General features: G+C 39.5%; 1 protein-coding gene across 1 annotated transcript in view; it reads left to right on the forward strand.

The window, feature by feature from the left end:
- ADGRB3 (adhesion G protein-coupled receptor B3) overlaps window positions 1-27,670 on the forward strand; it is a 705,567-nt gene that overhangs the window by 401,062 nt on the left and 276,835 nt on the right. The gene's annotated exons all lie outside the window — the stretch shown is intronic.

Below are 27,670 nucleotides of genomic sequence, written 5' to 3' on the forward strand. Positions count from 1 at the left end.
CTTGCATGACCTTGAATCTATTATCACAGTAATGCAATATTTATACATCCCTTCCAAATTGTTTTGTTGTAAAAACTTTGAGTGACATTTTAATTTTCTTATTTATTTTACGAACTCGTGAAGACAAAAGAAAATAATTAAAATAAATAAGGATGAGTAATTCTTCCATGTATTTCTTTGTTTGTATGAGTAATTACAATATATCTGGTCAAAATAATTTAATCTCATTGGCAACTCTATACATTTTAATGTCTCAAAGAGAAGAAAAATCCATAAGTAAGTCTTCATTAGACTCCTATACTTTGAATACTTACGTAACTTCCTTGCAGTGTACTAGCCAGGTTTTATTTTATTTTGTATGGAGGGGAGATAAATATCAATGAATCCCAAAAGTGAATGCTACCATGCAATATGCTGTCAGAAAGGGTACCATATTGTTGGCTTCTATGTATTCCAAAATTTTTCCAGTGTTTTTTACCCTAAATCTGATCTAGAGCTGAAGTTTTATAATATTACTTGCCTCTCACCATTAATTATTGGGGGCTCTAGAAGAGGGACATTCTTAGAATTTCTAGGTAAAGAGCAAACCTACCGGCCATGTGCTCATTCCTCGGATACTGATACAATTTAAACTACACTATTTCTGTGTCTGAAAAATCCATGATATTAAGTGTATTTTTTGCTATAGATTCTGATATTCTAGGGATGCTCTTCTATGAACCTTAGTGCCATAAGGGGAATCCCGATTGCCCTGGTGATAATATGAACTTGGTTTCTTCATTGATGTCAGTATTTTTTCATTTTGAAACCCCATAGAGAAACTCATGGTAGTAAACTTTTTGCAAGCTTTCTTCTTTACCAGGAGCCAGGGAAGACTTGGCAGTATATTATAAGGCACTGCTTAGTATGCTGTTTAGTCAAAAGAAGAATAAAGTGCTACAAAAATCTAATTGAATGTTTTCTACTTAAGAAAAATATGCCATCTTAAATTCCTGATTATAGCCACTTGCACATCTCCATGATAACAACCAACTTTGATTTCTTTTTTATTATCCGTTTAGTGCACAGAGTGTGTTTCCTGAACAGGAGAAAACGTTAGTTATTCCAAAAGACCTTTAGGGATGTTAAAGAGATGCTGCGAGGAGAAACAGCATTCCCCTGTTTTGGACCTCTCTTGATTCCTTTCTCAGATTGTCTAAGGTGTTAAGTTTCATTTATTACACAACTAGAGATCCAGTGGGCAATTGAAATCACACGAGGAGGCGCCCTGCCTCCCGCCGTGTGAGGAGGCACCCCGGGCTGCCGTGGGAGTCAGGCTGCACCGGCGCTGCGGGCGGCCGGACCCGCGCCTGACTTCCACCCCAGGCCTCCCATGCCCCGCTGCCTGTGTCCGCTCTGGAGCTGCCCCAGCTGGTGCAGCGGCTCAGCCAGCCCCAGGCCCTCCTCCCAGCCTCCCTGCCTGTGTCCACTCCGGGCTGCCGGAGCTGCCGTGCCAGCTCGGGCAGGCCCCCTGTCTCTGTCTCCATCTCCGCTCTAGTCCTCACCTGTGCGCACAACCTCCTCCTGTCTGGTTAGTGTCCCAGCCTAATTTGCATATTACCTCTTTATATATTAAGATTGGTGTTTGAGGTCAGCCTTAATGCCGGAATCAATCACACACTATTTTCTCTAACTTCTGCTGATAACATGACTCTTATGCATTGCACAGAACATGTCTTAGTTTTACAAAATTTAACTTCTAAGTTGTCATTGAAGAAAACTATTCAGTGAGAGGAGGAATGTTCAGCTTCCTTTCAAAGCAGGTTATCTCAAGAGATAAGTGTAGTTCATGTTTCCTTGATGTATCTGAAAAGTGATCAAAAGCTTTCCACTGAGACAAAACTTCTGTCCTATCACACTTTTTACCAGACTGTTTCATCAATAAATCATTTTTCTGGGTTAGTTTTAAACAATTAAGGTTAAGACCACTTTATTTCTTTTCTTCACATCTGTTCTTTTACTTTGATCATGTTCATATACACAATAGTGTTATCAATGCAATGATTTTAACTTTGAATGTAAGTTCTCCAAGTATATAGTTAATAATGAAATGAGGCTACTTCTTTTTATACAGAAAAGGGCTGACTTAAATGATGTTTTCAAGATTGTAGTAATAAAGTTGAAATTAGAAGTTGTCTTTTAATTTTGGATTAAGTTATCAAATTGCCTGTCTTTTTAAAATATATTTTTTCTTATTGACTAGAGGCCCTGTGCGTGAAATTCGTGCATGGGGGTAGGGGGTGTTCCTCAGCCCAGCCTGCACCCTCTCCAATCTGGGATCCCTTGAGGGATGTCCAACTGCCCATTTAGACCCGATCCCACCTGGATCAGGCCTAAATGGGCGGTCAGATATCCCTATCACAATCCAGGACTGCTGGCTCCCAACCTCTCGCCTGCCTCTGCCTGATTGCCCTTAACCGCTTCTGCCTGCCAGCCTGATCACCCCCTAACTACTTCCCTGCCAGCCTGATCTGATGCCTAACTGCTCCCCAGCTGGCCTGATTGCCCCTAACTGACCTCCCCTGCCATCCTGGTCACCCCTAACTGCCTTCCCCAGCCAGTCTGGTCACCCCTAACTGTCCTCCCCTGCAGGCCTGGTCTCCCCAACTGCTCTCCCCTGCAGGCCTTCCCTCCTCCCAAATGCCTCCCCTGGAGGCCTGGTCTCCCCTAATTGCCCTTCTCTGCTGGCCCGGTCACCCCTAACTGCCCACAACTGCCCTCCCCTGCAGGCCAGATTGTGGCAGCCATCTTGTGTCCACATGGGGGCAGCTATCTTTGATCACATGGGGGTGGCCATCTTGTGTCTTGGAGTGATGGTCAATTTGCATATTACTCTTTTATTAGATAGGGTAGTATTACAGATATCTTCCATTTTCTTCCCCCCCCCCAGGCCCTACTCACTCCCCTAGATTTTCATTACTCTATTGCCCATGTCCATGGGTTATGCATATCTACACTAATAAAAGAGAAACATGCAAATTGACCATACCTCTGCTACACCCACCAGCCAATCAGGAACGAGTATGCAATTTAACCCAACAAAGATAGCAACAGCCACAGAGCTGGAGCAAGCAGGAGGCTTGGGTTGCCCCTGGCAATGGAGGAAGCCAAGCTTCCCGCCTGCCCTGGCCGCCACTCCAGGAGGGGCTGGAGAAAAAAAAAAAGGAGGGGCTGGGAGCCTGGGTCGCCAGGGGGCATGGCCAGCCTGAAAACAGCCATCAGCCCCTCACCCAGACCTCCCCATGCACCAAGGGAACCCCCACCCTGACCCAGGACACTCTTCAGGGCAAACCAGCTGGCCTCTACCCATGCACCAGGCCTCTATCTATACTAATAAAAGGGTAATATGCTAATTAGACTGGGAGACCTTCTAGAAGACCTTCCAGAAGTTCTTCTGGACAAAGCCATGGTGGCGGGGCTGAGGTAGAGGCAGTTAGAGGCCAAGAGTGGAGGGCAGTTGTGGGTGATCAGGCCAGGATGGGATGGCAATTGTGGGTGATCAGGCCGGTGGGGGGGGGGACGTTGGGGGTGATCAGGCTGGCGGGGGCAGGGGCAGTTGGGGGTCAGCAGACCAACAGGGGGGCCATTTGGGGGCGAGCAGGCCATCAGTGGGGGTCAGTTGGGGGTGATCAGTACAGGGGGGCAGTTTGGAGTGAGCAGGCCACCAGGGGGGCAGTTGGGGGCAAGCAGGCCAGCAGGGGGCAGTTGGGGGCAAGCACACTGGCACGGGGGCTGTTGGGGGTGATCAGGCTGGTGGGGTTGGCATTTGGGGGTGAGCAGGCCAGCAGCAGGGGGGCAGTTTGGGGCAAGCAGGCTGGCTGACAGAGTGGTTAGGGGCAATCAGGCAGGCAGGCAGGTGAATGGTTAGGAGCCAGCAGTCCCAGATTGCAAGAGAGATGTCCAACTGCCAGTTTAAGCCCAATCCCTGTAAACCAGCAATAGGACATCCTTCGAGGGGTCCCAGATTGGAGAGGGTGCAAGCCGGGCTGAGGGACACCCCCCGCCCCGTGCACAAATTTCGTGCACTGGGCCACTAGTAAGTATATAAGTTCTTTGGTTTATATCTTCTTGTTCCTTGCAACCCCACATTGAGGTATGTCCTTTAAATTAGTAATTAATTAGAAAAGTAATACATGAGTATTTTCTACTTGTTAAATTTTAAAACACAGCTGCTAAGGCAAAAGGCACCATTAATCATCACCACCTTTGGATTTCCACAGCCACCCATCTCCCCAAAATCACTCCTATTTATATTTTGCTATGTATAATTTCAGGCTTCCACTTATGTATTGACATATGTATGAAGCCATAGAAATTAACACTATTTTTACATACAAATTATCATACTCCATGTAACAGTTGGCATCCTCAAATTTTTAATGTTACTATTTAAGTCTATATTTTTCTTTTTTAAAGTTTTTTTAATTTAAATTTTATTTTTCAATTACAGTGTACATTCAATATTAATATTAGTTTCAGGTGTATAGCATAGTAGTTAGAAAATCATATACTTTATAAAGTGTTCCCCTGATATTTCCAGTTCCCACTTGTAATATAGTTATTACAATATTATTGACTATATTCCCTATGCTTTAATTTAAACCCCTGTGACTGTAGCTACCAATTTGTACTTCTTAATCCTTCACCTTTTTCACTCAGCCCCGCAACGCTCCTTCCCTCGCAAAAATGAGTATTTTCTCTGTATCTATGAGTCTGTTTCAATTTAGTTAATTTACATTCCACATGTAAGTGAAATCAAATGGTATTTGTCTTTCTCTGACTGGCTTATTTCACTTAGCAAAATACCCTCTAGGTGCATCCATGCTGTCACAAGTGATAAGATTTTACTCTTTTTATGGCTGAGTAATATTCCATTGTGTATATGTAGCACCATTTTTTTATCTACTTGTCTATTGATGGACACTTGGGTTGTTTCCATAGCTTAGCTATTGTAATCAATGCTGCAATGAGCATAGGGATACATATATTCTTCAAATTAGTGTTTTTTGTTTTCTTTGTATATATACACATACATGGAGTCACTGAGTAATAAGGTAGTTCTGTTTTTAATTTTTTTAGGACACCATCCCCCCCCAACACACACACACACACACACACACACACACGCACACTGTTTTCCATAGTGGCTGCACCAACCTGCATTTCTACCAAAAGTGCACATGGGCTCCCTTTTCTCCACATCCTGGTTTGTTGATTTATTGGTGGTAGTCATTTTGACAGGTGTGAGGTGATATTTCACCATGGTTTTAATTTGCATTTCTCTGATTAGTGATGTTGAACATCTTTTCATATGTCTGTTGGCCACCTATTTGTTCTCTTTGGAGAAATGTCTATGCAACTCCTCTGCCCATTTTTGTATTGAATTGTGTTTTATGTATTGTTTTTCTGTTTTTTGGTGTTTAAATATATGGTGTATACCTTCACCCATTCAGTAGATAGTCTTTACATTTTGTTGATGGTTTCCTTTGATGTACAAAAACTTTTTCTTTGATGTCGTCCCATTTGTTTTTTTTTTTTCTTTTGTTACCCTTGCCCAAGCATTCTCAATTTTTAATTCAACCATATATCATGAATTTTTTTTTAATTTTACTAAATATATCGTTTTTCTTGTACTGCATTATATAGACATATTGTAATTGATCTATTATTCCCAATGTTGATGGTGTTGAGGTGGTTTTCAGTTTATATTATTCTATAAACTGTGCCTCTGAGAACCTCATTGTGCATCCCTCCTTGAGGTTTTTATCTGACCACCCTGTCCAAACTGTTAGCATGTTGTTCTCTTTACAGCACTGTATTTTATATATGCAGCATGCATTCCTAATTTTGTTTGCTTATTGTCTTTCTCCCCCACTAGGAAGGAAGTAACACAAAAGAGATTCTTTATCTTATTACTACTGCATTCTAAATGCTGAGTACACCTGCATATACTATATATTAAACAAATATTTATTCGTTAGTTTTATACAAGAATGAGTTTGAATATTTCTACTTTGATCATGTTCATATACATAATAGTTTTATCAATACAATGATTTTTAAAGTCTTTGTATTTAATAATGATTTCTGTTTATGTTTTATTAGTGATATATTTTTAGCAATTAAAAGACAACATTGGAAGTTTTAAGGGAGAATGCATCAGCTTGTTACAGTACTAAACTCCATTATAAACAATTAATTTTATTTCTAACTAGAGGCCCCTTGCAAGATATTTGTGCAAGAATAGGCCTTCCTTCCCCTGGCTTTGCTCATGGCCACCCGGAAGCCGGCAAGTCCCTGCTCCCAGGCCACCTGGAAGCCACCAAGCCCCGCTCTCTGGCCGCCTGGGAGCCACCACGTCTTTGCTCCCAGCCAGAGCACCGCTCCTATAGCTCCCTCCACTCCCCTCCCTCCCCCTCATAGCAGGCATTCCACCCAGGCCGGTCACTCTGTGCCTGCATATGCAAATTAACCTTCCATCTTTGTCAGGTTAATTTGCATACTCACTCCTGATTGGCTGTGAGTGTAGTAGAGGAACGGTCAATTTACATGTTTGTCTATTATTAGGTAAGATAGTAATCTACTACTGAAAATCCCAAATAAAGGCATTTTATTTTGCTCTGATTAGACACATCAGTTTTAGACAATTTAAAAACATATTTTTATTCTGCTTTGGTTAACCAACTAATAGGACTTAGAAAATGCTTCATGATAGACGACCCATGAAACAAATTGCAAGTACATAGTTCACTTCAGAAATAAACTTATTTTAGTAAGGAGACTGTTCCTTTTTAAATGTTTTATTTTAATGTATCTTATAAAGTTATAATTTGGGTGATTGATAACTTGTACATTCTTTGGGCTACTCTGAATTTGGATTGGAGTATTGGATCACCTGTGGTGACTACATTCCCTAGAAGACACATAATTCTTTCTTTAAATTAACCTGTGGTCTTTCTTCCTGTATTAGAGAAGCCTCATCTGATGCCCTTAGGTCTATGAAGGATCAAATTTGTTTTAAGAAAATGTTTCACTTTATAGTGCATAAGTTTCATGTATAAACATTGAAACTATTGCTGAACTGTTTTATCAAACAACTTATAACTTATTTGCCTACTTGTAATTGAAAACAAAATTTTAAGAACTGGACTTTACATTTCTCTACATTTCAAATTGACTTATTGGAGTTGGCAGTAGCATCAGTCACATCTTGACTAAGATTAACACTGGCTTGTTCTATGTCAAAGTTCTATAAATTAAAGTGATTCCTCTCTTTTACTTCTGTTATCCTTTTTTCTTCATACCCAGAACTTCTTCCTCTCTTTTAGCATTCATATTGGAAGTCATCATTTCATTTGCCTCAAAATATTATTCTTAGAAAATAAAAAATTAAACTCTAGCCTCATTCCATCCCTACATAAAGGATTGTCATTATTTTCTTCAGGTTACTGGTGCACTTATGCCATTAGGGAGATGCACTGTGTTGTACTTTTATAAACATACTAGAGGCCCGGTGCACAAAATATGTGCACGGAGGGGGGTGTCCCTCAGACCTGCCTGCACCCTCTCCAATCTGGGACCCCTCGGGGGCTGTCTGAATGCCAGTTTAGGCCAGATCCCAGGAATCGGGCCTAATCTGGCATTCAGACATCCCTCTCACAATCTGGAGCTGCTGGCTGCTAACCTCTTGCGTGCCTGCCTGCCTGATTGCCTCTAACTGCTTCTGCCTGCCAGCCTGATTACCCCCTAATCACTCCCCTGCCGGCCTGATCGCCCCTAACTGCCCTCCCCTGAAGGCTTGGTTGCTCCCAACTGCCCTCCCCTGCCAGCCTGATCGCCCCCAACTGCCCTCCCCTGCTGGCCTGTTCTCCCCCAACTGCCCTCCCCTGCTGGCCATCTTGTGGTGGCCATCTTATGATGATGTGAGGTCAGCCATCTTGTGGTGGCCATCTTGTGATGATTTGTGGGCATCGTGCAAGGGCGCGAGGACCACCTAGGCTTTTATTAGTATAGATATGTTAAAGATCTGTTAGCTCTTAGAAGTCCAAAGCAAAATATTACTATATTAGGTGACCAACTTTTTCCTTTAAGCAATGAACAAATGATAAAGCTCCTTTTTCAAGTTCTATTAAAATTGTGCTAGTCTAAGGGCAAACTAATATGGGCAGAACTTACTATTATTACAATTATGATAAAAGAGTCAAAAGAAGAAGGGAGAAATCTTGTTGGACACTTAATTTATATAATGGGATATAAATTGGATCAAGAACAGATTGGTATGGCAGGAATATAATAATCTTATTGTTTTAGGGCCATACAGATATGCAGTTACCTGACACCTTTTCTTGAGCAGCAATGAAAAAGAAAATCTGCATTTAAAATACTTAGGATATTATAGCCATGATTCCAGTAGATAACCATTTATACAATTTCTTGGTGATTCTGTCAATTAAAGACAGAATTTTAAAACTAAGTTGAAGAAATGTTATATTTAGTACACGGCTTGGTATGTTTAAAACATGTTAAAGTGTAACTGAGTACATCATGTTAGTAAATATTTAGGAAAGAAGTGACAGTTTATATGACAAACATTATATTCAACCTTCTAATTTAACATTGTTATGTGCAACTGCTAATATGTCTGATGATGTCCCAGATGTTAACATCCTATCTAATAAAAGAGTAATATGCAAATTTACCATCACTCCAACACACAAGATGGCTGCCCCCACGTGGACAAAGATGGCTGCCCCCATGTGGACACAAGATATCTGCCACAAGATGGCCGCAGGGGAGGACAGTTGGGAGGGACCAGGCCTGTAAGGGAGGGTAGTTGTGGGAGATCAGGCCAGCAGGGGAGGGCAGTTGGGAGGGACCAGGCCAGCAGGGGAGGGCAGTTGTGGGTGATCAGGCCAGCAGGGGAGGGAAGTTGGGGGCGATCAAATCTGCAGGGGAGGGCAGTTAGGGGTGACCCGACTGGCAGAGGAGCAAAGTTGGGGGCAACTGGGCCTGCAGGGAAGGGCAGTTGGGGGCACCCAGGCCTGCAGGGGAAAGCAGTTGGGGGGGACCAGGCCTGCAGGGGAGGGCAGTTAGGGGCAATCAGGCTGGCAGGGGAGTGGTTAGAGGGTGATTAGGCTGGCTGGCAGAAGCGGTTAGGGGCAATCAGGAAGGCAGGCAGGCGAGCAGTTGGGAGCCAGCAGTCCTGGATTGTGAGAGGGATTTCCGACTGCTCATTTAGGCCCGATCCCACGGGCAGTAGAACATCCCTTGAGGGGTCCCAGATTGGACAGGGTGCAGGCTGGGCTGAGGGACACACACCCCCATGCATGAATTTTGTGCACCGGGCCTCTAGTGTTTAATATTACTGGACATCCTCTAAGGCCATGTTTGCTTTTCTGGAATGAGAGTGGTAAGAAAGAACCATTTCTGACTGGCAGATGATATAATTCTGCCTCAGTGGATATATTCAGAGTCTGTATGAGTCCAACCACAGAAGCAGTTAAGTTAAAATTTAACATTTGCATCTAAAATGTCAGGATTCCAGCTCTAGCCAGTTTGCTCAGTAGAGAGTGCGTGGGCCTGAAGTCTGAAGGGTCCTGGGTTTGATTCCGGACAAGGGCACATGCCCAGGTTGTAAGCTTGATCCCCAGTGGGGGATGTGCAGAAGGCAGCTGATCAATGATACTCTCTCATCATTGATATTTCTATCTCTCTCTCCCTTCCTCCCTGAAATCAATAAAAATCAATAAAAATACATTTTTTAAAAAGTAAAATGTCAGGATTCCATGAAATTTCCCATTTTCTATTTAGACCCAATGATCAATTATTTAATAATATAAAACTATGTTATGCTTTTTCACCTTGATGATAATCACACTAACAGAAATGAGAATATTGGACCTTTACATTATCAAAACACTAGTCCCTATGAATTAAAATTTACCCAATCTCCAAAAAACTAAATATTGTATCATGGTTAACAATAATCATGTCCAAATGCATAACAATGATTGATGATCAGATTTGTCATTGATAACATTTTTGCTTCTGAAGGCAAAACAACTGTGACCTTTTAAAAGTACTACAAAAAGCAATAGAAAAACCTTAATTTGCTGTGAACATAGCAAATAACTAAAGATTTATTGGTAGGAAACTAAAGGGAGCTTTCTTTTTTATTTTCTTTGTTGATACTTGGAATTTTTCCCTATAGTTGTGTAGGAAATTCCTTTATTTATTTACTTATTTATTTATTGCTGACAGATGTCCCCCATTTTCCCCCCTTTACCTCCTCCACCCAGCCCCTGCCCCACCCGAGACCTTCCCTACACTATTGTCTGTGTCCATGGGTTATGCATATATGCACATATGTTCTTTGGTTAATCTCTTCTCATCCCCTCCACACCCGTCTCCACTGAGATATGTCATTCTGTTCCATACATTCACGCCTCTGGAAGTATTTTGTTTATTTGATTCCACATATAAATGAGATCATGTGAGCTTTCTTTACTTTTGTATTTCTGCCTTAACTGTACATTACTTTTTTAAGTTCTCTGATGTACACAAATGCATGTTTCCTCATAAAGCCATTATAATTTATAATGACTTTGTTTTAGTTTTTTTTTAGGGAAATATTCTTTGTTATCTTTTAAAATGTTTTATATTTTTTTAGATTGTTTTAAATTACATCACAGATTTAAAATTGAATCTAATTTTCTAAAGTTACAGTATTATATTTGTTGGTATATAAACAATCTCTTTCTAACTGATACAGTTTATATAACTGCCGCTAATATTATTAAAAATCCATTGTGTCCATTAGCATGAGCTATCAAGTTCAAAAAACATTGTATTATGACTTCTACATGCACTCTGAGGGCTAATGCTGGGAGTAAAACGGTACCACATATCTTTTATTGGAATGCTCATCTTGATCCTCCAAAATAGGGGCTGGCAATCTGTAGGACAAATCCAGACTTACACCTGTTTTTATAAATAAAATTTTATTAGAACACAGTGTGCCTATTTATATGCATAGTATTTATAGCTGCTTTTGTCCTACAACTGCAATGCTGAATCATTGCTAAAGAAGCCATATGGCCTTCAAACCCTAAAATATTTACTATTTGGTCTTTTACAAGAAAAAAATTGGCAACTTATGCCTAAAACAGTGTTTCCCAGCATTTTTTATGTTTTCATACACTTGGAAAATAATTATACAGCACATTGAAGTAAATGAATGAAAATGTTTGCAAGGGTAGGGTACCACTGCATAAAGAGGATCAATATCTCTGTTTGTTCTGGATATTGGTGATTATCTCAATTTCTCAATCATTATTTTTGCAAATATAGTTTCACCTATATTGTTTCATCTTCACCTGAAATTCTAAATAAGGATGTTTCCTCTTCTGCTCGTATCATCTCCTCTCTTCCATATTTTTGGCTATTTTTTCTCAGGGATACATTTTGGAAAAAATTTTAATCTAACATTCAGTTTAATATTTCTTTATTTTTGCCTAACTTACTTAATAATCCATAGAGTTTTGAATTTAAGTTATTGTCATTTCTGTTGTTATATAGCATTTTCATCTGATAAATTTAATCTACTAGATTATTTTAGAGAGTCTCCTATTTTATGCAGTTATTTTTAAATTTAATTTATTAAGGCATTACATATGTGTCCTTACCCCTCCCCCCCTTGCACCCTCACCCCACGTTCATGCCCTCACAGCCCTGGTGTCTGTGTGCATTAGTTATGTATATATGCATGCATATAAGTCCTTTGGTTGATCTCTCTCCCTTACCCCACCATCCCCTACCTTCTCTCTGAGGTTTGATGGTCTGATCGATGCTTCTCTGTCTCTGGATCTGTTTTTGCTCATCAGTTTATGTTGTTCATTATATTCCACAAATGAGTGAGATCATGTGGTATTTATCTTTCTCTGACTGACTGATTTTGCTTAGCATAATGCTCTCCAGGTCAATCCATGCTGTTGCAAATGGTAGGAGTTCCTTCTTTTTTACAGCAGCGTAGTGTTCCATTGTGTATATGTACCACTGTACTGTTTTTTAACCCATTCATCTGCTGATGGGCACTTAGGCTGCTTCCAAATCTTAGCTATGGTAAATTGTACTGCTATGAACATAGGGGTGCATATGTCCTTTCTGATTGGTGTTTCTAGTTTCTTGGGATATATTCCTAGAAGTGGGATCACTGGATCAAATGGTAGTTCCATTTTTAGTTTTTTGAGGAGCAGTTATTTTTAAGCTTATGTTTTGTTTAACTAGTAAGCACAGTTGTTTTATAATCCCTTGATAATTTCTATATTTGAAATTTTTGTGGGTATGTTTCTGCTCTCTTTTATTTCTCTTAATTCTCACCTTATTTCTTAGTATTCTAGGTTATGTTATGCTGTCTCTAAGGTATTATTTTGTGAAGATCCTTTAAGGCTTAGGACAATGGTATCTCACTCCAATGACAATTTGTATTTGCCTCTGCTAAGAGCTTGGTGATACTACTACCCAGTATCCCCTCAACTAAATTCAGTCTAGAAGTTACCTGAACTATCCAGGTGATGTCAACCTAAGCTGAAAATTGACAGCAGGGCTGGGTCATTGCCATACTTTTTTCATATGTACTCCAACATTTCTAGCAGTAGTCAAATGGGAGGACAAAATGAATTAAATAGTATACTGCTGGAAAATGGAAAATCTAAATCAATATATTCTTCTACCTGTAATTCTTAATTCTTGAACAGCTCACTCTGATCACTGAAAAAGAGAGGGGTATTATTTGTTTATGATGCAGAAGGTATGATTATAAAAAGCAGAGCAGGGGTTTTTTAAGGCTTCTAGGGTCATGTGGACGGTAGTGGTGAGCTCGGTGGTGTTGGTATTGTTACACGAGCGATACGGACACCACGTCCAGTGGAGTGTCAGTGGGGTTGCTAGGAGTGCTATAAGGAGGAGGAGTAGGGTAAATTTGTTTGTGCCCCCTACTGCCGAACTTGCTGTGGTCGGTGGGGGCCTCTCCAGTTTCCCTGATTCTGTCTGAAGGGATTTTGACTATTTTGGAATGGGTTGTTGTCTCAATCTCTTCCTGAAGGGGTTTCTTTGATTTTGTGATTGGGTGGGTGGGTTTCTGTTGAATGGGTTGATATTACTTCTAAATAGAGTATTATTATTATTATTTCTGAATGGATTATTGTTCTTGAAGAATGGATTGTTCTTCTCCATAATAAGCTTGTCCTTGTCTGTATTGGTCATTCTGCCTGTTTTGATTGGTTTGGAGTGTTTTTAAGGGCTTTAGAGGTCCTCTATACTGTTGTGTGGGGAATGAATATTTCTTTGATTCCTTTGCCGTGAAGGTGAATTTCTTTTCTGCTAATAGGTCTTGGTGCAGTTGGATTTTCTTTTTAATATCCTCTTCAGTGTTGGACCCTGCGATAAGGTTTTGAAGCTGCATTTTGTAGCCATCAAATGCGTTTCTTATTAAGACCTTGACTATCCCTTCTACATCTGAATTTTCCCATGGTGACTCAGATCTGGTTTATAGAGGCTAGTTAGGATCACCAATTTCCTTAATTGGGTCTGTAATTGTGTAAGAGACTCCCAGTGTGCTGAAAACTGTCCTGAAGACAGGTCCACTGATGGAAATGCTCTTCTCCATGCATCTCCTATCCAGCTCCAGAATGATCTTACTGTATTTGAGTGTTGTTCTGCAGTTTCCTTTAGTGCTGTTTTTAATTTGGCTAATTCTATTGTATCTATTACTGCTGTGAGTTCGTCTGCAATTAACATAGACATGTGGCCTCCAAGTTCATATGTTTTTACAAGCCATTCTACGTCCGTTAATTCTCCTTTAATCAATAGCTTTCTGAGTTCTGCTAGTTCCTGCCTTGAAAATGAGGTGAACTCTACTGTTTTTTTCAGTCCCTCCATTTTCCGACTTTATTACCTTCTTTTTTACTACTACTGGCTTGCTGGAGTATTTTGCAACTACCTTCTGTGCTAGTGTCCTCCTGCAGGTGATGGATTGTCTGTAGTAATATCCCTACTACCTCCTGTGGTGGTGCTCTTTTTATTATTGGAATCAGATTGTTAGGATCTACTATGCTTTTGTTGAGGCCTGGGGCTGTCTGGATTTTATATTTGGCCCTCAGGGCATCCTCTACCGGCCTCCATTTGCTTTCTGATGGTATGTTAGGCTCGGTAGGGTCGCTTCTTTTGAAAAGCTTGCTAAAGAAGTTTTTACCTTTCTGCATGGTGTTGAGTGAGACGGAGTCTTGGTCCGTACCTACCAAACGGACAGAATCCTTGTGTATGCGGTGTGTTCCTATTGCAGTATGTGGTTTCTAGATGGAGAGTTGTTAGTATTTTTTTAGAAAATTAGAGAGAGTTTTAGCTAGCTTCTTCAAAATTTTGTTCAAAAGTTCGGCTCTGCTATAAATTTATTCTTCAAAAAGTTTCATTTCCCTTTACTTTCAGTTTCCCTTAATTTAATTCCTTTAATTTGAAGGGGAGTTTCACCTAGGACCGAACCTAGGTGACCCGATTATGCTCCGGTGTCGAGTCTCTGGATTGGGAATAGGTCGGTTGGTATAATCCGCCACCTCGGCTCGGCTTGGACAGAGAGGCCGCTAGGACCCTCCAGTATTCGCCGTCAGGAGTCAGCCTCTCCTGGGTATGCCCTCGCGGTGGACGACCACTGACCCGTGTCCTCAGAGACTAGTTCGCTTTCGGTTGGTGCCAGATTAATCCCCTTTATACTCAGTGGTCATTTCCTTAATACTCCGACCGAAACCTGAGTGTTTTTTGCCAATTTTAAATAATTATCCGTCTGCGCTGCAGAGAAATTTGTTTTGGAATCCTGCTGGCTATACCAATTGTCCCAAGAATGCCCCCAATTAATTGATTATTTGTCTAGACTTAGTGGGACAAACGCAGGTGACCAGGGGTCAGCAATATCGGCCTATCCCCTGGTACTTCAATGTCTAGACCAGTGGTCAGCAAACTGTGGCTCACGAGCCACATGTGGCTCTTTGGCCCCTTGAGTGTGGCTCTTCCACAAAATACCACATGTGGGCACGCACGTACAGTGCGATTGAAACTTCATGGCCCATGCGCAGAGGTCGGTTTTCAGCTCTCAAAAGAAATTTCAGTCGTTGTACTGTTGATATTTGGCTCTGTTGACTAATGAGTTTGTCAACCACTGGTCTAGACAGCTGAGCTGAACCGGAACACATGACACACAGACAGAATTAGTATGCAATCACACAGGGTTTATTTACCTATTCCTAGTGGGTCCTAGGCCCCAGCAAAGGCCACCCGGCGATGCACACTGAAGGATGGATGACGAAAACAGAGACAGGCAGGCGGCCGCAGTTGGTTCAGGCTCACACAGCAGAGCAGTCAGGGGCTCGTCTCACGGAGCGACGTGGACTCCTCCTGTATCGGGCAGGAGACACCTACTGAAGAAGGTCCCAGGCTTATATAGACCGTAGTAAACAACTTGTGTCCTTATCGGTGTGGGCCAGACGGTGTGCCTTATGCTGGGAGCAGGGCGTTTACACTTTAAAGGCTCAGGGCTTTCACATCAAGATAGTGGGGTGTTCATCAGTTTTGGAAGTTACAGAGTATTGGGGTTTCCACACAGCAAACATTTCACACAATAATTATTTCATACATTAGAGGGGTTTCCTTATGACCATAACATTATTGTAACACTCACTATATCCCATAGCATATCTCTTGTGAAGTGCTTGCCTGAAGTACGTTGTGTCTAGATCTTTAATAACCCTTATATTTTCTGCCTTATATTATAGCAATTTGATATTCCTTTCTAGGCTTAAATACTTTGGGGATTGGAAGTGTATCACATTCATCTTTGTAAATCTACTAAATAGTGCTCAGTAAATTTATTATTAATTCATGCGACATATATTTTTGAGAAGCTATTATTTGTTTTATTATTCAAGGTGATTGGCACAATGATTAGTGAACAGATAAAGCACCTGCTTTATGGAGCTTATATGGGCAAGGAGTGAAGGTAGAGTGATAGGAACGTAAATGTATTATAAATAAATATATTGTGTTAAAAGGTGAATTTTTCATGGGGGATAATCAAGATAAGAGAATATAGAATGCCATTTAATTCAATTGATTGATTGCTGTTTCTTTTATTGCCATTCCAAGATGCTACCATTTATTATACAATCAATATTTTTGCCCAAAATGTTCTAGGATTTATTTCTGGTTCTTCTGGTTTGACCCAGTGCTCTCCTAAGCCACCTAACTAGCTATTACATTTGTTTGTAGAGCTCTCTGTTCATTCCAGTTAGTTTTCTGCCGGGGCTGACCGGCGACCCTGAGTGACGGATGAATGATGACTCTAACACACGTTCCTGTGAAAGAGGGCCAAGGCACTACTTGGCTATCACCGCCAAGTAGCCCTGTTCACCTGCCTCCTTAGGCTTTTACTGTCATAACAGCTTGAACTAAAATTAAGCTCTAGATACAATCAGCAGGGTAAGCATCCTTGAGAAAGCACGTGCTTATACAAGGTCGGGTCTAAAAGACTAAACATAGAGATTCTAGCAAAACACCCCAGGGGATCGGACTTGTTTGGAAAAGTCAAGGTAGGGGCTGGGGCCTTCAGCAAGGTCCCCTCAAAGGCCCCCCACCTTTCAGAGAATCCTCTTTACAGACATTCCAACCAAGTCCCGTGCTTCCCCACAGTTTTCTAAAGTGTTTGGACCTCCATGTTTATCTATATTCTTTCTGCAATTTACGAGTCTTTCCCTCTGGCCCCAGAGTAGTTATTATACCAACTATCTAATTAAGTTGTGAAATGCCTGGGAAGTAGCAGACCTTAACCATGGAAGTTAAATATTTTTGAAATTGAAACATCTGAATGTTCTTGGCAAAATATATCCATCCTATCTAATAAAAGAGAAACGTGCAAATAGACCATACCTCTGCCACGCCCACAAGCCACGCCCACCACCCAATCAAGAGCAAGTATGCAAATTAACCCAACCAAGATTGTGGTTAATTTGCATATCCAGGCACAGAGCGTAGACTGAAGACAGTGTAGAAGGAAGCCAAGCACTGCAGAAGGGAGCGAAGCTGCAGAGAAGCAACCAAGCGGGGCGGCGGAGAAGGGAGGGAAGCAGTGGGGCAGCAGAGACTGTAGGAAAGCAGGCTGGGCGGCAGAGACTGGAGGGAAGCAGGTGGGGTGGCAGAGACTGGAGGGAAGCAGGCGGGGCGGTGGAGAAGGCCACAGGAAGCCCTATTCTTGCAGGAATCTTCCTGCGATGGGCCTCTAGTATTACATAAAAGGAAAAGTTTTTTAAATGAAGAAATGTCTGTTTATAAAAAGTGAATTAAACAACTAAAATGGCAGAGTCTATTCTTTTACATTCATTTTTTTTTATATGCTATTAAAATTCAAGCATGAAAATTCTATGGCCTTATTCATAGGTATTTCTAAACCCAAAATATTACCAGTGATATCTAGATTTTGAATTTTCTGTAGATAGTTATTAACCATATGAATAGTAATCTAGAAAGGCTACAATTTTAAAAAAGAATAACATTCTACAATATTTTTCTTCATAATTCAATGAAAAATATTATAGGAAGTAGGATTCCCATTTTATCAGTAAGATTGTTGCCTTTTTGAGTATATGAAATTGAAAATTAGTTTCAACATTTTAATCAGTAATATAGAAAAAGTATAATAAGAATAACTGTAACATATCTAATCACTTTAAACTTCAGATTCCTTAAAATTCAAAATGGGCATAATATTGCCTAGTGCATGAGTTGGTCATGAGGATCAGCAGAGAATGTGCTCTACCAGTGTTTGTCCCAGGGGCTAAAACATGGCAGGTGCCCAGTAAAGGTTTGGGGGATGGGTGAATCTATCCACTGGTTGATTGGTTCAGTGGTTAATTAGTGAGAGATTCTAGGGAAGGGTAGCTATTTATATTAGCTTGCCTAAACAATGGACCCCATATTTCTGAAAAAGTAATCTTGTAAGGTGTCAGATACCTTGTAAAAGATTATTAGCATGGAACAGGAAAAGATAAATAACCTGGACAAGGTAAGACCAAGAGATGCTGGCCGTAGAACGCTCTCATCGGGGTTCACATATGCTCTGCATCTTCCTCTGTCTCCCCTCCCTCTTTCTCTCATCCTCACAAAGTCATTGAATTCAGTTTTCAAAGTATTTACTTAAACTAAATGTTTTAAAAATCAATAATAGGAAAACTGGGATTTCATCCAACATTTTCACCAATTTATACTGTTCTTAGAGGCCCTGGGGTGATCCCAAGAGACCCTTCTGACAGGAGTTTTCTTAAATTATGATAAAATATTAATGGGCATAATTTTAATAGGAGCAACCTAGAGCTGGCTGGTGAGGATAGGCCCCTGGTGAACCTCTCTTAATTTGCTAATGTCTGTGATTCTATTTCTGAAAGGATCCAGGTTTAAATTGCTGAATATTCATTTTAGATAATTTTAGAATTGTATTTTTCAATTGTCTTAATGACTCAGGCTAAAATTTTCTCCTACTAAAGTATCCTATAAGCAACAGACTGGACTTTTTTTTTTAATATTTAATATGCTATTTCCTTTTCCTATGTTAAGCCTCAGAACTGTCCACTTGTATCATAGTTAATCACTAATTTACAGTTTTGAATTAAATATATTCAATAATTAAAGGTAGCTAATGTCATCTCTTTTTAGACACCATTAACCAGACAATTCACTATGTATTTGTAAGAGTATCTTAAAATTCTTTTCCAAATTATTTAAATTATTTATTATTAGGACATTAGTGAATGTAAAATAATGTAAAGGAAATTATTTTAAGGTATGTTAATGAATACATAGTTTATTGATTTAACTCTGGGGGCCACTGAGAAAAAGAAATAGGATTAGAATGTGTGTAGTTGTAATAATTTTTATTTTTAAAATTGAACTTATTTTTTAATCATTTTCATTTATTTGATTTAATGTAGCAAAGTAATTATACTTGAGGGGTATAAATCAGGTAACAACTATAACCACAATAGCTTACAAATTATATGTGAAGTCAAATTGAGTTGTTTTTTTAATATATATTTTTATTGATTTCAGAGAGGAAGGGAGAGGGAGAGATAGAAACATCAATGAGAGAGAATCATTGATTGGCTGCCTCCTGCACGCCTCCTGCTGGGGATTGAGTCAAATTGAGTTCTTATTGCAGATGACATTTTGCAAAGATTGAAAACAGAAGAAGACATTATCAAATATGTATAAATATGGTCTATAAAAAGGAAAGTACAGGCATACCTCAGAGATATTGCCAGTTTAGTTCTAGATCACTGCAATAAAGTGAATATTGCAATAAAGCTAGTCACACAATTTTTTTGGTTTCCCAATACATATAAAAATTATGTTTATACTACACTATAGCCTATTACAAGCGTAATACCATTATGTCTAAGAAAACAATGTACATACTTTAATTTAAAATATTTTTTGCTAAATATGTTAGCAATCTCTGAGCCTTTAGCAAGTCATAATCTCTTTGCTGGTAAGGATCTTGCCTCCATGTTGATGGCTGCTGACTGATCAGGGTAGTGGTTGCTGAAGGTTGGGGTGGCTGTGGCAATTTCTTAATATAAGACCACAATGAGTTTGCTTCACTGCTTGACTTTTCCTTTCATGAACAACTTCTCAGTCTTCTCAAACTGTGCTGCTGCTTTATCACCTAAGTTTGTGTAATATTCTAAATCCTTTGTTGTCATTTCAACCATCTTCCCAGCATCTTCATCAAGAGTAGTTTGCACCTCCAGAAACCACTTTCTCTGCTCATCCATAAAGCAGCTCCTCACCCATCAGAATGTAATCATGAGATTGCAGCAATTCAATCATATCATTAGGCCCCTCCTTTAATTCTAGTTATTGTGACATTTCCATCAGTTATTTCCTCCAGTGAAGTCTTGAACCCGTCAAAGTCATCTGTGAGGGTTGAAATCAGCTTTTTCCAAACTCCTGTTAATGTTGATATTTTGACCTCTTGCAGTGAATCATGAATGTTCTTGATGACATCTAGAATGATGAATCCTTTCCAGGTTTTCAATTTACTTTGCCAAGATCCATCAGAGGAATCACTATCTATGGCAGCTATAGCTTATGAAATGTATTTCTTAAATAATAAGACTTGAAAATTGAAATTACTTCTTGATCCATGGGCTGCAGGATGGATGTTGTGTTAGCAAGCATGAAAATAACATTAATCTCATTGTACATCTCCATCAGGGCTCTTGGGTGACCAGGTGCATTCTCAATGAACAGTGATATTTTGAAAGAAATCTTTTTTTTTTCTGATCAGGTCTCAACAGTGAGCTTAAAATATTCAGTAAATCATGTTGTAAACAGATGCGCTGTCATCCAGGCTTTGTTGTTCCATTTATACAGCCCAGGGAGAGGGGAGTTAGCATCATTATAAAGAGCCCTAACTTTTTCAAAATGGTAAATGGGCATTGGCTTCCACTTAAAGCTATCAGCTACATTAGCCCCTAACAAGACAGTCAGCCTGTTCTTTAAAGCCAAGCACTCACTTCTCCTCTCTAGCTATGAAAGTTCTGGATGGCATCTTCTTTTAATATAATGCTGTTTTAGATGAGCAGCTATCCCTTAAATAATCACTGTAATTAAAAGATATTGATGCCTATGATCTCACTCATATGTGGAATCTAATGAAAAAAATAAACTGTTGAACAAAATAGATCCAGAGACATAGAAGCATGGAACAGATTGTAGAATCTCAGAGGGAAGGCAGGGGTGGGAGGGAAGAGATCAACCAATGAACTTGTATGCATATATGCATAACCCATGGACACAGACAATAAGGTGGTGAAGGCCTGGGGTGGGGGTGGAGGGGTGGGGAAGGGCTATAAAGGGGTCAATGGGAGAAAAAAAAGGGATATATATATATATCTATATCTATCTATCTATCTGTCTATCTATCTATCTATCTATCTATATATAAATGTATGTCTCAGTCAATGTAGGTCCTTTGTTTTCAGGCAGATTTGAGTACAGATCACAAGTTACTGAAATGTAAAATGCACTGCAGAAACTAAGGACAAGAAAATACACTTTCTACAGTTTCAGGCACTCAGAACTTATTGCGTTGAATGCCACTGGCTTTCTCAGGGAGATCTCCCCTCACCCCTGAATTTCTTTGAATGCCTCGATTTCTGTTTTGCCAGCACCTAGCCCAGTTCCTGGAGCAGAGTAGGTATTTCGTAAATATTTACTAAGTTGAAATGGAATGAAGAGTTCAATTTAATAATAATTTATATAGGTTAAAACAAAGGACCTACATTGACTGAGGCATGTGTGTGTGTGTGTGTGTGTGTGTGTGTGTGTGTGTGTGTGTGTGTGTGTGTGTGATACCAAAAATGATAAGTTGTATGGATATATATGAAAAATAAAATATTATTTCAGAGCTCATAGGTCATCTAGCTCAATATATGTTGTATAGCAATCTTATGTGTTCCTGAAAGTTGAAATGTTCTTTTTCTTTCAAGAGAAATAAGTTATTTTTTGCTGCAGAAAATATAAAGTGATTCAATGTTTATGGGAGGAATTCATAATTCAGGCTCTTATTTTCACACTGCCTTTCAACAACACCTACGCCACCCAGAATAATAATGTGCTAAGCTGCAGAGGCTGCAAAGATTTCAATAAAAGAAGGAAATTATTTTCATAATTACTGATAAATTCTTAATTTGTTCTGCTAAATGGTGAATCAACCACAGTTGGTGCAAGAAGAGATTCTTATGTGTTGATAATATAAGTTCAGAAAAGGAGGCTTGCAATTGTCTTGAAATGCTAACAAGTGATAATTTCATTTTAAGGAGTCAAAGGGTTAATTAGTGGAAATTCTTTGATGTTCTTAAGTTCAAGTATCACATTGCTTTCTCATATTTAAACTGCTCAGTAAAGTCATTTGCAGATTTCTACTATTATTGAAAGTAAACAATAGTATTTTTAATGAATACTGTTGTAAGATGTCAGCAGGACAGAAATTAGTTTGAATTATAATTAAACTTGTCCAAAAATATTAACATAAGCTATTTATTGAAATCTACCCTGAACATAGCATAGACATAATCATGAACTTTTTAAAGAAAGTGTACCATTTCAGATTTTTCTGGTATACGTCACTTAATAACTTTTTATTAAAAGGAATATTTGTTGAACAAATAAATGAATTAACATGTACATCATTTTTTCTAAGCCATTATCTTCCTTGCAGAGTATACTTGGAAATATCAGGACCTCTTCTGAGCCTCTATTTTTAGGGTTAAGCAAATTAGTGATTTAGCAACACCTCATTTATGCAGCCTCATTGGGGTATGAAGCAGTCCTGGTAAAGGAGTTTACAGTTAAGTAATGAACCATTTTGCAATCCTCCTCATTGGCTCCAAATGTTTCTAGGATGTACTTCATCTACTCATAATTGTATAGTGGCAGGGTGCAAGCCAAGATCGTGTTGCTGTCCTGAGATCTAGTAATCTCTGTCTCCACCGAGTTGCAGTGTCTCTCAACCTTGCCATTATGGAATGTTTAAAAGCATCCCTGGCCTCTACCCACTAGACACCGCTAGCAGTACACACCCCATTAGATGTGACGACAAAAAATGTCTCCAAATATTGCCAAACATCTGAGGATGAGGAGGGACAAAATCACTTCTGTTTGAGAATCAGTGACAAAGTGGTACTTGTTAAAAATTCAGATTTTTGCCCAAAGTCAGATCTACTGGATGAATCACAAGCTCTCGGGGTAAGTTCTGTGTGATTTTGTAGTGATTAAAATTCCCAGATAAGTCTTATAAGCACTAGATTTTAGAATTGCTATTCAGTTAGCCCTTGCCACTGTCATTTTCTAAACTTCTGTTACAGGTGCAAAATTGAATAGCCAAACTGAGTGTGTAAACTTAATTTTATATATATTTTTAAATGCTTGTTGGTCCTCTGCTCCAAGTAACTTCCTGGACTGTCCTATATAATAAGAGCCTAATATGCTAAATGTCTGGTCATCTAGTCGGCCATACAACCAATCAAAGCATAATATACTAATGATATGCTCAGGCAGATCAGGCAGCTCAGGCTGCTCAACCGCTCACTATGACATGCACTGACCACCAGGGGGAAGACAGTCAACTGGTCGACAAGTCGCTATGACGTGCACTGACCACCAGGGGGACAGATGCTCTGACCAGTAGGTTAGCTTGCTGCTGGGGTCTGGCCGATTGGGACTGAGTGAGATGGGCTGGACATGCCCTAGAGCCCTCCCGCGGTCCCTCCCCAGCTGGCCAACCTCCCATGTCCCTCCTTGGCACCGATTGTATACTGGTGGGATCTCTCGGCCTGGCCTGCACCCGCTCGCAATCCAGGACTCCTCAGAGGATGTTGGAGAGTTGATTTCGGCCCTATCCCGCAGGCCAGGCCCAGGGACCCCACTGGTGCATGAATTCGTGCACTGGGCCTCTAGTGAAATTATAAACTTTCTCAGTACCTCTGGATCCTGAGCCTGTTAGGAAACCTGAGCTCAGTGAAATTTGACTGTAATGTGATATACTATACATACCACAATGATGGGTGATATCACTGGACAGACCATCCTTAGGCTGGAAATGCACAGTGGCCTTGTCTTCCAGTATTTGTGACAAATTTTCTCAAACTAATCAAATAAAAACTAAGTGTGGTAGATGGAGCATAACATCCATCCTTTCATTCATTCACTCATTCACTTTTTCAGTTATTAATTTAATACATTTATGCATTCAATTATTCAAGGGCTAATTATTAAGTACCTTATGATATGCCAGGCACTTGTTAACTACTAGGGACTCAAATAGTGAGCAATATGGACTTGCAGTCCATAGGGGAAATGTTAAAGATGTAGCCACAAAGTCAAATAAAGCCTATTTAATCACTTGTCTATTAAGACCATGCTCTTTATTAACAAGGGGCTGTAACTAAGCTAAGTAGCTATGGAAAGTTAATTAGCAACTTATCTATTCAGCAAAGGCAATAATACCCTAATTGTCTGGAAAAGATGATTTAATACCTAATGTTTTCCTGGGTCACAATTAATACCTTAGGGGAAAATTTCTTAAAAGTATTATGAATATATTTCCTGTATTCTTACTATTAGGGAGAGGTCGTTTTTCCTAAAATTTAATTAAATTAACTAATAGTTTAATTTTAAGCATAAAAAGTGTGTTTAAAAATAGCCTTCTGAATCTTCTATTAATTTTAAGTAAAAAAAAATCATTAAGTTAAAAGTCTACAGTATTTTTGGATGTGATTAGAAAAAAATGTAAAAAATATCTTTTAATTATGAACTTGGAAAACAATCATTGAAGGAACCATTTGTTTAAGTTCTGGTCTGAAGTCTGTTCCCCTCTAAGCAGTTTGAGGGCATGGCCCCGTTCTGCCTTCTTTCTAGACTTTGCTCCAACAATTACAGCCTCTCCCTCTTTTCATCAGCATGGCCCTTTTCATAGGCTTTTTCCCCCCTTGCAAGTCCCATTCACATTAAAAATACATAAACTGGATCTGGAAACAGTCCAAGTGCCCATCAGTAGGAGAGTGGATAGAAAATAGGTGGTACATTTGCACAATGGAATACTATGCAGCTGTAAAAACAAATGGATCTCTTGCCCATGGAAATAGCATGGAGGGACCTGGAGATGATTATGCTAAGTGAGATAAGCCAGTCAGAGAAAGACAAATATCACACTTATACATGGAATCTAATGAACAAAATAGAACCATAGACATGGAAACATGGAACAGACTGATGAATTTCAGAGGGAAGGGGGGCAGGAAGAGATTAACCAAGGAACTTACTAGTATATGCATATATGCATTGCCCATGAACACAGACAATAGGGTAGTGAAGGCATGGGGTGGAGCAGTAACTGGGTGGTAGGGGCAAGGAGGAACAAAGAGGGGGACATCTGTAATACACTCAACAATAAGGATAAAAATAATAAAACAAAACATATAAACTCCTTTTAACCTATTTAATTTTGTAGCCATCTCAAAAGTTTGAATCATCTTTCTGATTTTCCATACCCTGTTCAAGGTCAATGAATTGACCTATTGAGCAGCAGAATCATCCAGCACCTTTATGTCAGTTCCAATGTTTATTCTGGAGACAGAAACAATAGATCTGGCACCGTATCTTATATATTTATTGACTGGTTTATTTGAAGTCACATTTCTAATGAACTTTTCACAAGTTTACTTATTTCACTTACTAGATTGTAAATTCCTTAGGGACTGAGCCTCAATTTTATTTACCTCTCATCCACCTCTACCCCACCCCAAACTCATATCTATATTTGCACACAGTGAGTGATCAAAAGAGACCTTGGAGATTTGATTTTGTTGATGCTGTGACCAACATGTATGAAATAATGTTTGGTAGGCAAGTCACTGAGGACATAAATTAATCAACACAAACCCTTCCCTCAAGAAGTTTTAATTAGTGGGGAAAGGAGAAAAGGGAACATACGGGAATAGCTTATAAGCAAAAGAGTGCATAGAGAGCAGAACCTGTCAGACTACGGGATACAGGGAAGATTTCTCAGAAGAGGGGATGCCTGAATTGATTCCTGTTAAACACTCAGGGCATATTGAAGGTGTGGGTAGGATGGGAGCAGAAAGTAAGTTTTCAGAACAGAATAGCAGCATGTGTAAAGGAATGAGGATTGTGTTAGAGCACCTAGCCTGTTGAGAATGCTTGGAGACTAAGTTTAGGGGTGGTCAGCCCTCAGAATTAAAGGCCATCAGGGTCAAAGAGGGAAGAGTTGTGTTTGCCTTGCTGCAGAGTTTGGACTTTTTCTTAAAGGTTATGGAAAGCCATGAAAATGTTTTAAAACAGAGACATGTATAAGGAAATTTATTTTAAAAAATCAGACAGTGATGAAGAAAGAAACTGAACCAGAGGGATCAAGGCTGCAGGCAGGAGACCTTCAGACGCTCCTGTGGGAATGCAGGCCATACAGGAAAGATTTTGGACAGTGAAAGGGCGTGAAGAGGTGTGGACAGATGAGAGTTATCTATTACTTAGTAACTGGAACTTGCTGACCAGATTGAAATAGGGCAGAAGAAGGCAGAGAGTCAAGGATGACTCTCAGTTAGCCCTAAGCAAAGGGTCTATGTGGACTCTATTCTCTTTGGGAAGGAAGTGTAATTGATGTCTTTTCATTAGATGTCAAAATAGATGACTCCCTCATGCTCTGGCCTAATAATTGCTGAAATGATTAAAGGTGAAAATCTTTTCAAAACTATTCACTTACTGGTTCTACTGTGTCTGCTAACCAATGATGTTTATGAGGCCAAACTACTTTCTGATTGAGCACAAATAGCAGACTAACCCACTAATGCTAATTAATGCTTAGCATTTGAATATGTATATCCAAAATAAATTGGCACCCACAATAAGAAAGATTTGACTTGTTCAGCTGATATTGAAAGTTATATACCAATCTGTGTTTAAAATTGTGGTTATCAGATGTTTGCTTTCATTGATCCATTGAATATATTCTTCTCATATATCATAGAAATATTTATGTTTGCCCATCTGTATGGAATATGAGATTGTATTTTTAATTGAGTAGCTTACATAAAATGAAAAATATCTAAATCTTTAGTTAGATAAGGTGGCCTAAGAGCCATACTTGGATGCCTTTCCATTTGCAGAGAAACCACCAAATGCCTAGATTGACCCCATCTGAGGCAGAAAACTTACTTAGAACAGTTTAAGATGAAAGTGTCAGCATACTTTCAAATAATGCAAATAACCAGCTAACCCTCACTTAAACTACATAAAGAGAACCAAAGCCCTGACCTATTAGAAGGCTTCGGTGTGGCCTTTATGGTTTAGAACTTTGTTAAATGCAGAAATGCTTCATAATTGACTCCCTCTTGGGTGTATATTCCTTTGTTCTAAGTAGCCCAAGTCAGACTTAATAAATCTAGTGTCTTTGAATGGACTTAATTTTGCAGGCTACTTTTCACATATGACACTTACTATATCTAGAGGCCATGCTAACATTCAAAAAGAATCTGGATTAAGTAGCAAGAATAAGTAGAAGAGCAATAGATATACTGAATTGGTGTTGTAATTTTTAATTGTTTTAAACAAGCAGTATAGTAAGAATGGGAAAATTTGATCATGGGGGCTTTCAGCAAAGAAGAGATCTGAGCTGGAGCTTGTGAAGGTAGAGTGTTCTACACAGGCACAGATGGAGAAGACCCTGGGAGGCTCGGATAACAGCAGCTTATACGTGGAGGAAGGGATAGTAAATTTGTTCAAAGGTCCAACCAATATATTTAGTTAGTGCAAGGAATGATAATTATGCTGGTAAGGCAGAGAAGACTAGTTAGTGGATCATTTTAAAGTCCAGGATAAGACATAGCTTGTCTGTACAGTTATATTGTATATTGTTTTCTTTTTCTTTCTATATGTCCTATATATCACACTAATTTGTACACTTTCTTTGTTAATATTGCATAGGCACAGAACAGATATAAATAATGAATACTATATC

This window comes from Eptesicus fuscus, chromosome 10, assembly GCF_027574615.1.
Source record: "Eptesicus fuscus isolate TK198812 chromosome 10, DD_ASM_mEF_20220401, whole genome shotgun sequence".
In the NCBI taxonomy this organism is placed as follows: Eukaryota; Metazoa; Chordata; class Mammalia; order Chiroptera; family Vespertilionidae; genus Eptesicus; species Eptesicus fuscus.